Raw genomic sequence first — 11,705 nt, 5'->3', positions numbered from 1 at the left:
ATTATCTACAAAATATATAAGCTCACAGTGAGTCACAGAGACCCCTGTGCTCCAGGAAGACACTTCTTACTCAAAGAGAATTAACAGGCATATGCTCATTCATTAATTTGACCATGGAGGCTGACTTAATATTTTATTTATCACCTAAGTGGGAGCATTTTCAGGGAGCTTGTTAAAAATGCAATTCTCCAACCTAAACCTACTAAGTCAGAAACTTGTGTTGGTGCCAGATAACCTGTATTTAACACCTGCACATGAGATTTTTCATTAGTGTTAATGTTTGGGAAGAGCCTATTTTTATTATTATAAAATTATTCGTAGGGATTTCCATTTAAAATGATGTCAGGTTAATATTCCATAATCCTACTCTCCTAAATTCCCATTTAAAACCCCCCAAATACTTAGAAACAGATTTTTAAATCTCAAGCCATAGCAAAAATTATAAGTTGATTAATGCAGACAGACTTGGGAGGAATTTCGAAAAGCGTAATTTCTTAGGTGCCAGGTGTGCTCACTCGTGCCTATGATCCCAATACTTCGGGAGGCTAGGCAAGAGGACTGCTTGAAGCCAGGAGTTTGAGACCAGTGTCTTCCACATAGTGAGACTCCATCACCACAAAAGAAAAAAAAAAGATATGTCCCTTCAGGAATTTCCAAAAACATGTTTCCTTTGAGTATATTTAGTGGTCCATATGAATATCTGTTACTGAAAACCATCCCATGGAGGACTGGCTTCCAGAATCCCTTCTCCCTCCCACTGAGCTCACCTACCTGTGGCTCTGGCTCTCAGGGTCTTTGTAGGACACAGGGCTCAGCCTTCCCTATCCTCCACCTCTAATTACAGATTGTTCCACAGGATCATGGTTCCGCTGAGATCCTCTCCCATAGATACGTACTTGTCCTGAACAGTGTCTCTTAACGTAATGTTGGCAAGACGGGAAGGACTGAGGGGTGACGGAGCCTTGTAGCCACCAGAAGATGGCAGTAATGTCACTGCTGAGCTTTGCTGGGGCAGACTCAGGCTCCCACCCTCCTCCCTTCCTCTGACTCTTTCTTTGGGCCAGCCAGGGTCCACGAGCTTTCTCCACTCAATCAAGGCTCTGGGGTCACCTCAGAGAACCTCTCAATAAGACAGAGGAGGTGCTTCAGGGGATCTAACACAAGTGAGGGCAGATTTTAAGACTGCTCATGCACAGAAAAACCCTATGAAAAGAAACAAACCAGCCCTACTTGTGTCTGTGCACCTGAGTCCTTAGGACTGTTTTCCTGATCTCCTGGCTGAGTCAAGATTGCAAATGTGTGATTTATTATCCAGATCAAGAGAAATCCATGACAGTTTATGAAGACAAAGATGACAACTACCCTATCTACTTGTCACACAATTAAGACACTGGCCTTAGATCTGTCCGTGCCCTGGAACATTCTGGAAGAAGAGGGTGAAGGTTACTTGGCAAGTGTTGGGACTCAGACATGAGGATCTCATCATGACCCAGAGGGATAAAGGTGGGATCAGTTGTGAGGGTAGAAAATGTGGATTTCTTAAGGCCATTTTGTTGGTCCTTTTCTCATTGCAAAGGATTTAAACTGAAATGAACATGATTTTTCTAATAAATGGTTATGAGAATTTCCATTACATTTAATTGTATTTCCTGCCTTAATGAAAATAAGTATAGAAAATAAGAAATAAAACATACTTCCATAACGCATTACAGATTGTGTATCTTTAAACTAGAGGGAATCATTACTTTTAAAGAAAAGTTACAAGGGTTGTTTGCATTTTAATCTGGGATCCTACACGATGGCTACAGACACAGCTGTTGTTTGAGGTTTTAGCCTGGAGTCTCTGCCAATTCAATAATAGAGGCAATAAAAATAGACGCAAGTATTATAAAGTCAGAATTCATTTATTTTGAGAGTTTTGAATGCTGTGAATATCTACCAAGAATAAAATAAATTGTACTGAAAATTTATTAGAATAAATTTAAAAATGCCAAATTCACAACTGATAAAATTATAGTTAAAAATTCATACATTTTTCTGTCTCAGTATAAAAAATAAACATTTAATGTATCTATTAGAAAATAATTAACAATTTTGTAAATGATATAAAAGAGAATTTGAACAAATGGTGAAACATTTTCTTATCTGCAGACACCAGATTAAAAAAATTCAGGCCAGGTGCAGTGGCTCACACCTGTAATCACAACTACTTTGGGAGGCCAAGGTAGAAGGATCTCTTGACCCAAGGAGTTTAAGACCAGCCTGGGCAGGGATGGGTGCAGTGGCCCCCACCTGTAATCCCAGCATTTTGGGAGGCTGAGGCGGCGGATCACAAGGTCAAGAGATCAAGACCATCTTGGCCAACACGGTGAAACCCTGTCTCTACTAAAAATACAAAAATTAGCCATACATGGTGATGCATGCACACCTGTAGTCCCAGCTACTTGGGAGGCTGAGGCAGAAGAATCGCTTGAACCAGGGAGGCAGAGGTTGCAGTTATCCAGATTGCATCACTGCACTCCGACCTGGTGACAGAGTGAGACTCCGTCTCAAAAAAGTTAGCCTGGCACGGTTGCATGTGCCTATAGTTCCAGCTACTAGGGAGGCTGAGGTTGGAGGATTGCTTGAGCCTGGGAGGTCGAGGCTGCTGTGAACTGAGACTGTGCCACTGGACTCTAGCCTGGGTGACAAACTGAGATCCTGTCTCGAAAAAACAAAAAATAAAAAGAACAAAAAAACCCCGAAAGTAAAACAAAAATTCAACAGCATGCAGATTAATAATGTTAGTGCTTTATTTTTTAAAATTATTGTTAACTTATAGGGATTTTCCTCTGAGAAGGTGCACTGGAGGGTGTCAGCAGAGCAGATAGCCCAGACCCCTCAGATTTCAGAAGCAGGGATTTATGGTAAATGAAAAATGCCAGTAACTTGTCAGCTTGCACAGGCAGCTATGCCCTCTCTGTGTCAGGCTCTGTGTCAGTAGTAGTGTGTTCCATGAATCCTTTTCAGAGTCCTGCATGTCATCTATGTTCACTCAGCCAGGCCTGTCACCTAGAAGTAACAGGCAACTCCTCCTGCACTGGAATTAGTGGCAGAGTCAGGTGAATAATGTGGCCTGGCCACACCACCTCTCAGCAAAAGTCCCCAATGGTGATGCCCCATAGTTCCCAATCTTTCTTAAGTGTAATTAACTCACTTCAATTGAATTAAAAAAATCAATCACTTCACTATGACACATAAGGACATTCACCCTCTGGCTTTAACGATCCTTGCCTGCCTTGTGATTATAATTCCATGTGCCCAATACTGTCAAAAGATGTATTTTGCCATACCCTCCACATGCATTTCATATGTGTGATTCTTATTTCCAAATTCTATCTCTCTTCTAGGAATACGGTGTGTTTCATTTGTCCTGCTGCAGGACTCCTCTCTCCACTCAGATTAAATTATGAAATTCCAGATAAGAAATTAACTTGGAATACTGTTGGATCAATGGCAGAAGTAAGCAAAATAATAAAGATATTTCAAAATGCAGATTGATTTTTTAAAAGTAAAAATGTCACATACTTCACTTAGAAGATAACAGGCTGTACTACAAATTCATTAAACTATCCCCTTCATGCCATGGGCCAGTCATGTTCCTGAACTTAACCTCTGTCTTCTCGGGTGAAGTTACAGGCCAGGACAGCATCAGCCACCCACAGTCCTAGTGGTGGAAGCTGGGAGCAGAGGCAGGAGCCTGTGCCTGTGGCCTTGGCTGGGTGAAGGATGACATTTCCAAGGCTTCTTGCTTGGCAGCCATCCTCACGTGCAGATGGCCTGGCAGCAGCACTGCAAAACCCAAGCATAGGATGCCCCACTGTATGGCCCAGTGGTAACTGTGGTGGCCATTGGCATCTGGGGCAGATGCAGCCATATGAGTTGGCGGGCTGTGGCAGCCACCCCAGTGATGGTTTCCACCACTCCCGGGTGGTGGTGGCTAAAACCACATAGTAGGATTTTCAACAGCAGTGGTACCATTAAGCAGAGCTCCTGGAGGAGGACTGGAAGCAACTGCTTGCATTGAAAGACTGTAGCTATAGTGGAATTATTGAACCACATTATATTTGCAGCAAGGATGCAGAATGTATTACAGATTATAGGAAGCAGTAGTTGAGGTTAATCTAGTAGAGAGCCATGAATATGAGAAGGAAGCTGTCTACTGGGCGGATGCTATCATAGCCGCAGGAGGTGATGGTGTAATGCTTCTACCAGTAAGTAAAGTTTTGTACAAACTTAAAGCAGTTATGGGGTAAGCCCTGGTCCAGCACTACCTGAGGGTCACTTATGTTGGCCTATTCAATACACACATTTCTTCCCAGAAGCCTTACCAAAGGTCTATAGTAGTGAGTTCGGTATGGAGGCAGTAATCAGGTCATATCTGGAAGGAACCGGCATAAACTCCAATCCTGTGAGACATCGTGGACAGCAACTAAATTCGAATCAACAGAGTAGAGCCCTTGACATTGAATGAGTTTGTGGTGAAAGATCTGAGGCTTCAGGACTCTGACATTTGTGAATGAGAGCACTAAATGAAGTCGTTATTGGGTAACGTCTATCCAGAATATCTTATGCTTGGGCTGTGGCACTGGATAATCTAAGAAGTAGACCCACTCTAAAAGACTGGTTTCCCACTGTGAGATTTCAGTTGATAATGGTCCATGCAAAAAATGGAAGAGTTCAGGGCTCAATGTGTGAACTGGAGCAGGATCAAAGGTCATTCAATATTAACAGGGTTGCAAGTCAGGCTGTGGAGCATGATTAAAATATTGCAAATGACAAGGACATTTGAGTCTTGCATTCAACTGAGAATTGATAGAATAACAAATAAATATAATGAATCACTGTTCTAGAGTCCAAAACAGCCAAAAGTAATTTTTAGTATTCAAGAACTAAAAAGTAAGCAGTTTTCTCAAGCATCCATGAGCATTGTTTCTCCTGACAGATTTGTGCTTGTTCTCACTGCTGGGACACCTGCATGGTTGTAGATGAAGGAACATCTTTTGATGTTCCTATTTTTATATCAGACAAAACAGACTTTAAAGCAACAACAGTTATAAAAGACAAAAAACGGCATTATATAATGATAAAAGGATCAGTCCAACAGAACAATATCACAATCCTAAATATATATGCACCTAATACTGGAGCTCCCAAATTTCTAAAACAATTATTACTAGACCTAAGAAATGGGATACATGGCAACACAATAATAGTAAGGGACTTCAATACTCCACGGACAGCACTAGACAGGTCATCAAAACAGAGAGGCAATAAAGAAACAATGGACTTGGCCCAGCGCGGTGGCTCAAGCCTGTAATCCCAGCACTTTGGGAGGCCGAGACGGGCGGATCACGAGCTCAGGAGATCAAGACCATCCTGGCTAACACAGTGAAACCCCGTCTCTACTAAAAAATACAAAAAACTAGCCCGGCGAGGTGGCGGGCACCTGTAGTCCCAGCTATTCGGGAGGCTGAGGCGGGAGAATGGCGTAAACCCGGGAGGCGGAGCTTGCAGTGAGCTGAGATCCGGCCATTGCACTCCAGCCTGGGTGACAGAGTGAGACTCTGTCTCAAAAAAAAAAAAAAAAAAAAGAAACAATGGACTTAAATTATATCCTAGAACAAATAGATTTAACAGATATTTACCTAGAACAAATAGATTTAACAGATAACCCAACAACTTCAGAATATACCATATTTTAATCAGCACATAGAACATTCTCCAAGATAAATCATATGATAGGCCACAAAACAAGTCTCAGTAAATGTAAGAAAATTGAAATTATATCAAGTACTCTTTCAGACCACAATGGAATAAAACTGGAAATTAACTCCAAAAAGAACTCTTAAAACTATACAAATACATGAAAATTAAATAATCTACTCCTGAATGACCTTTGGGTCAACAATGAAATCAAGAAGGAAATTTAAGAATTGTTTGAACTCAATGATCATAGTGACACAACCTATTAAAACATCTGGGATACAGCAAAACTAAGAGGAAACTTCATAGCATTAAATAGTCTGAAAGAGCATGAACAGACAATCTAAGGTCACACCTCAAGGACTTAGAGAAACAAGAACCAACCAAACTCAAACCCAGAAGAAAAGAAATAACAAACATCACAGCAGAACTAAATAAAATTGAAACAAAAAATACAAAAGACAAATGAAACAAAACTGATTATTTGAAGAGATAAACAAAATCGGTAGACCATTAGCGAGATTAACCACGAAGAAAAGGGAGAAGATCCAAATAAGTTCAATTAGAAATGAAACGGGAAAATTACAACCAATACTACAGAAATACAAAAGATAATCAAGGCTACTATGAACACCCTTACGCGCACAAACTAGAAAATCAAGAGAGACGGATAAATTCCTGGAAAACAAGTTATTATTTGAAAAAGACCATGGCTGGGTGTGGTGGCTCATGCCTGTAATCCCAGCACTTTGGGAGGCCGAGGTGGGCGGATCACGAGGTCAGGAGTTCGAGACCAAACTGGCCAACATGGTGAAACCCTGTCTCTACCAATAATACAAAAATTAGCTAGACGTGGTGGTGCATGTCTGTAATCCCAGCTACTCAGGAGGCTGGGGCAGGAGAATCGCTAGAACCCGGGAGGTGGAAGTTGCAGTGAGCCGAGATTGTGCCATTGCACTCCAGCCTGGGCAACAAGAGTGAAACTCCATCTCAAAAAAAAAAAAAAAAAAGACACTTGAACACATTTATAGCAGCACAATTTACAACTGCAAAAATACAGAACTAGCACAAATACATGTCAACTGATGAGTGAATAAAGAAAAAGTTATTTTTTAATTTTTAGTAGGAATTTCGCTCTTGTTGCCCAGGCTGGAGTGCAATGGTGTGATCGCAGCTTACTGCAACCTCTGCCTCCCAGGTTCAAGTGATTCTCTTGCCTCAGCCTCCCGAGTAGCTGGGATTACAGGCATGTGCCACCACACCCGGCTAATTTTGTATTTTTAGTAGATATGGTGTTTCTCCATATTGGTCAGGCTGGTCTTGAACTCCCAACCTCAAGTGATCTGCCTGCCTTGGCCTCCCAAAGTGCTGGGATTTCAGGCATGAGCCACTGCACCCAGCTAAAAATGTGATCATATATATATACACACATGGTATATACATATATACCATGAAATACTACTCAGACATAAAAAGGAATAAAATAATGGCATTTGCAGCAACCTGGATGGAGTTGGAGACCGTTATTCTAAATGAAGAAACTCAGGAATAGAAAACCAAACATTGCACGTTCTCACTTACAAGTGGGAGCTAAGCTTTGAGGATGCAAAGGCATATGAACGACATAATGGACTTTGGGGTCTCGAGGGGAAGGGTGTGAGGAGGGTGATGAAGAAAATTCTACATATTGGGTATAGCGTATGCTGCTTGGGTGATGGGTGCATCAAAATCTCAAATCACCACTAAAAGCTTTTCCATGCAAACAAACACCATCTGTTCCCCCACAACTACTGAAATAAATAAAACTGAAAAAGGGGAAACATTATCACTAAAAAAAAAAGAATGAGAATGGGTTCTATAGTACATACATGAAACACAATAGTTTTGGAATTGTCTTAGTACTGTGGTGGCTTTCATTTAGTTTATGTTGTAAATATTACTTATTACATTTGTAGAATAAAATGTTACTGCCTTTCTTTTTTCCCATGATGATAATTCATTTATTTTTGGAGGAACTCAGTTTTGTGTAACTCTTGATCCACTTAGGGTAAGCAGTCTGAGAATGTTTGCAAGAAGTTCCCAGTGTTGCAGGATGAAATAGTTGGTATCTCATGCCATTTATTGAAGGTGTTTTGTTTATTTACTGGTGAAAATGTCTAATTATTGACAAACATTTATTGAAAATCCACTCTGTGCCATGTACTCCTATGTCAGGTGTTAGACACACATTGATGAATGACACAGACTCTATCCTGATGGAAATGGCACCTAGCAGGCACCGGAGTAAGTTCTGTGAGTGCCAGGATGAACAGTCAAATTGAGCACTCTTAGATTTGCCAACATTTAACATGCTGTTCTTACCAATTTCTTTTAAAATAAATGTTAGTGTACAAAGGTAATCTAAGTTGTAATATATATCCAGAAATGTCTATTTTCCTTAGTTAAGGGTATCTGCAAGACACTCACAGCAAATACTTTATAGTATGCATCAGATATAAATAAAAGTAAATGAAGTCAAAAGTGTTTTTCTCAGAGCTGGATCTAGTTTCCTACTTGACTTTTTAAAGACACACACAAAATACTGCATTATAAAGAAGTATTGTTCCACACTACGGAAACTCCCCTAATAGTTTTAAAACACTTTCTTAAAAAATGCCAACTCTATCTTTAATCTGAAGGAAATCTGACTGTCCAAATAGCTCTGTTGATATGTAACATGTGAATACATTATGTACTATGTAAAATTATGTATAAGACACATTTTAAAAGATTTTAAAATACTTAATGTGCTCACTTTGTGCTATAACTTCTAACATTTCACCTCTGTGGTGATGACTTACTTGCAAGAAATGAGGGGCAGCAGGGTGCAGGTGCAGATTGTGGTTGGATGGGTTGGCTGACCCCAGGGTCCTCTGAGCTAGTCTCAGAATCGCTGTCACCATGACCAGTCAGTTGCAGGTGATCCAGCAGCTGCTGAAGGCTGAGAAGTGGGCCACTGAGAAGGTGTCAGAGGCCCACAAGCAAAAGAACCAGAGGCTGAAGCAGGTCAAGGAAGCAGCTCAGGCTGAAATTGAACAGTGCCACCTGCGGAGAAAGAAAGAGTTCAAGGCCAAAGAAGCTGCAGCACTGGGATCCCATGGCAGGTGCAGCACTGAAGTGGATAAGGAGACCCAGGATAAAATGGCCATCCTCCAGACCTACTTCTAGCAGAACAGGGAAGAAGTCTTGAATAACTTTTTGGCCTTTGTCTGTGACATTCAGTCAGAAATACATGAAAACTACTGCCTAGATGGATAGGAGAAGAGAGAAGCACCAGTTTCATGGACTGGCATTTTAGATGCTCTTGTGGAATAATAAGCTCTAGCAAAGTTCTAGGTATATTCTTATGAGAAGGGATTGAATTATTTTATTATTTTGTACACAGTTGTTCCCTTCACTTTTTAGAGAGGAGCAAATTTACCTTCTTTGTACAAACTTAGAACTAAAGATTTCATCTTTTTATCTCAAGTTTCTTAGAAATTTAATAGCTATATGCTGTTTTTCTATGCCTTTTGGCTCAAGCAAAATGTATCAATGATGACTTTTTCCTTTTTAGATCTAATAAAACAACAACAACAAAACAATTATTTGAAGAAAGAAATGGGGGAATAAAAGAAAAAAATGAAGAAAGGAATGGTTCAAATATTCCCCTCCTCCAATGCTTTATTGAAGTTCAGGGACTTTGTGAAAAAGTAGTAAATAGTTATTTGTAACCTATGTAAATCAGCAGCCAGTCTTAAAGTCACCCATTCCTTCCAACAGTTAGAACAGTGACTGCTAGTATAATTGTTTGGGCTGCTTTTAGTTTCTCTAAAAATTACTGGATGATAGGTTGGGCACAGTGGTTCATGCCCGTTTAATCCCAGGACTTTGGGAGGCTAAGGCAGGTGGATCACTTGAGGCCAGAAGTTTGAGACCAGCTTGGCCAAAATGGCTAAACCCCATCTCTACCTAAAAAATGTTATATATATAAATATACACATATAAATATATACATATATACATATATAAACATACATATAAATATATATATATATGTTTGGTGGCACACACAAGTAATCCCAGCTACTCAAGTGGTTGAGGCACGAGAATCGCTTGATCCTGGGAGGCAAAGGTTGTAGTGAGCTCACACCACTGCACTCCAGCCTGAGTGACAGAGAGAGACTAGACTCTGTCTTAAAAAAAAATTACTAGATAATAGAATTCAAGAATTTGTTACATATTATTACTTGGTGTACTGACAATCATTTAAAATTAAAGACTCCTTAATTTAAATTTGTCATCCAAACAAACCAGAAATGAGAGGCAAAAGACGTCAGAATAGCAGAAATGTTTTTCTGAAAGTTAACCTTTTAATGGCAAGAATATGTGAATAAAATCCAACTATCTTTTAAAATATTCATTAGAATAAAATGACCAAGTTTATAATTAATACAATAAAACATATTGTTTCTTATATAATTTAAAACATATTTCAGAATGTTTATTATTCTGCTCTCATCAAAATGATAAACTTTCAAGTGTATGTATAAGAAAACAACCACAAAATTCAGCAATACAGGAGATAATTTGAACAAATGGTGAAATATTTACTAACCTGAACACAGAAACTGAAAATTTCAGCAAGTAGGAGATACGTATTGCAGACATATTGTACTATTGTATTATTGTGTATTTTATGTGTTTTACCTTAAGATAGTGCACAGGTGGGTGTCAGCAGAAGAGAGAGCACAGGCCCTTCCGACGCCAGTAGCAGGAGTTAGTAAATGACAAACACCAGTCATTGATCACCATGCAGGCGTGGCTGCCCTCTTTGTCTCAGCTCCATGCTAGAGGTGATGTGTCCAGTGTGCTCTTCCAGGGCCCCGCACTCTGTGCTCACTCAACCAGTCTCATTTTCTAGAAATAAGGGTCACCTCCTTCTGCACTGGAACAAGCAGCAGAGTCATGTGAATAATGTGGCTTGACCCCACCACCTCACATGAAAAGCCCCAAACAATTATGTCTGCTGTTTCCCAACTTGCAGGGTTCTCTATTAGGGCTCTTGTTCCCGGTCTGGCCACTTGGCCTCATTTACTACTCTGGGTTTCTGTCTGAGGATGAGGGTGATGATTGCTGATCAGGATGTGGAAGAAGCCAAATGCTAACCCAGAGCATCTGCCCCACAGGGAAATAAGGCACAAGTCTCTTGTCTGATCCCACACTATGACCTCTAAGACCCATTCTCCCCTCTTGTCACCAAAACCAGAATCAGGAAAAATTTCTGCAGGCGTTTCTCCATCCTGGATCAAGGATCTGAGACTCTTCACTGAATCTGTGACCTTCTATCTAGCCAATATTTATACTGAGCTATTAAGATAAACATCTTAGCCTGGTCATTGCCACACAGGCAGGCAAGGCAGCTCAGGTGGAAAATACTTTTGGTCATCCCATGTGTTTCACATGTCCGTGTGAAGAGATAACCAAACAGGCTTTGTGTGAACAACATGGCTGTTTATTTCACCTGGGTGCAGGTGGGCTGAGTCTGAAAAAGGAGTCAGCTAAGGGTGGTGGGATTATCATTAGTTCTTATAGGTTTTGGGATAGGTGGTGGATCTCACAAAGTACATTCTCAAGGGTGGGGAGAATGACAAAGACATTTCTTAAGGGTGGGGGAGATTATAAAGAACATCGATCAGTTTGGGTGGGGTAGAAACAAATCACAATGGTGGAATGTCATCAGTTAAGCTATTTTCACTTCTGTGCATCTTCAGTTGCTTCAGGCCATCTGGATGTACATGTGCAGGTTACTGGGGATATGATGGCTTAGCTTGGGCTCAGAGGCCTGACATTTCTGTCTTCTTATATTAATAAGAAAAATAAAACAAATGGTGGTGAAGTGTTGAGGTGGCGAACATTTTTGGGGGTGGTATGGAGAGATA

The 11,705-nt window shown here is 40.4% G+C and overlaps 1 protein-coding gene and 1 pseudogene across 1 annotated transcript in view; one reads left to right on the top strand and one right to left on the bottom strand.

The window, feature by feature from the left end:
- LOC117096641 (melanoma antigen preferentially expressed in tumors-like) overlaps window positions 1-945 on the bottom strand; it is a 51,511-nt gene extending 50,566 nt beyond the window's left edge. Inside the window, exon 1 of the mRNA XM_033234101.1 lies at window positions 772-945. The gene's annotated coding sequence lies outside the window, so the exon portion shown is untranslated. The remainder of the gene's footprint in view (window positions 1-771) is intronic.
- Window positions 946-8,591: 7,646 nt separating this feature from the next.
- Window positions 8,592-9,042, top strand: LOC117096653 (annotated as a pseudogene).
- The last annotated feature ends 2,663 nt before the right edge of the window (window positions 9,043-11,705 follow it).

The sequence above is a fragment of the Trachypithecus francoisi genome, unplaced genomic scaffold (genome assembly GCF_009764315.1).
Source record: "Trachypithecus francoisi isolate TF-2019V2 unplaced genomic scaffold, Tfra_2.0 Lachesis_group14, whole genome shotgun sequence".
Classification (NCBI taxonomy): Eukaryota; Metazoa; Chordata; class Mammalia; order Primates; family Cercopithecidae; genus Trachypithecus; species Trachypithecus francoisi.
Note: the sequence above shows the minus strand (reverse complement) of the source record. Positions and strands in the feature narration are given on the sequence as shown.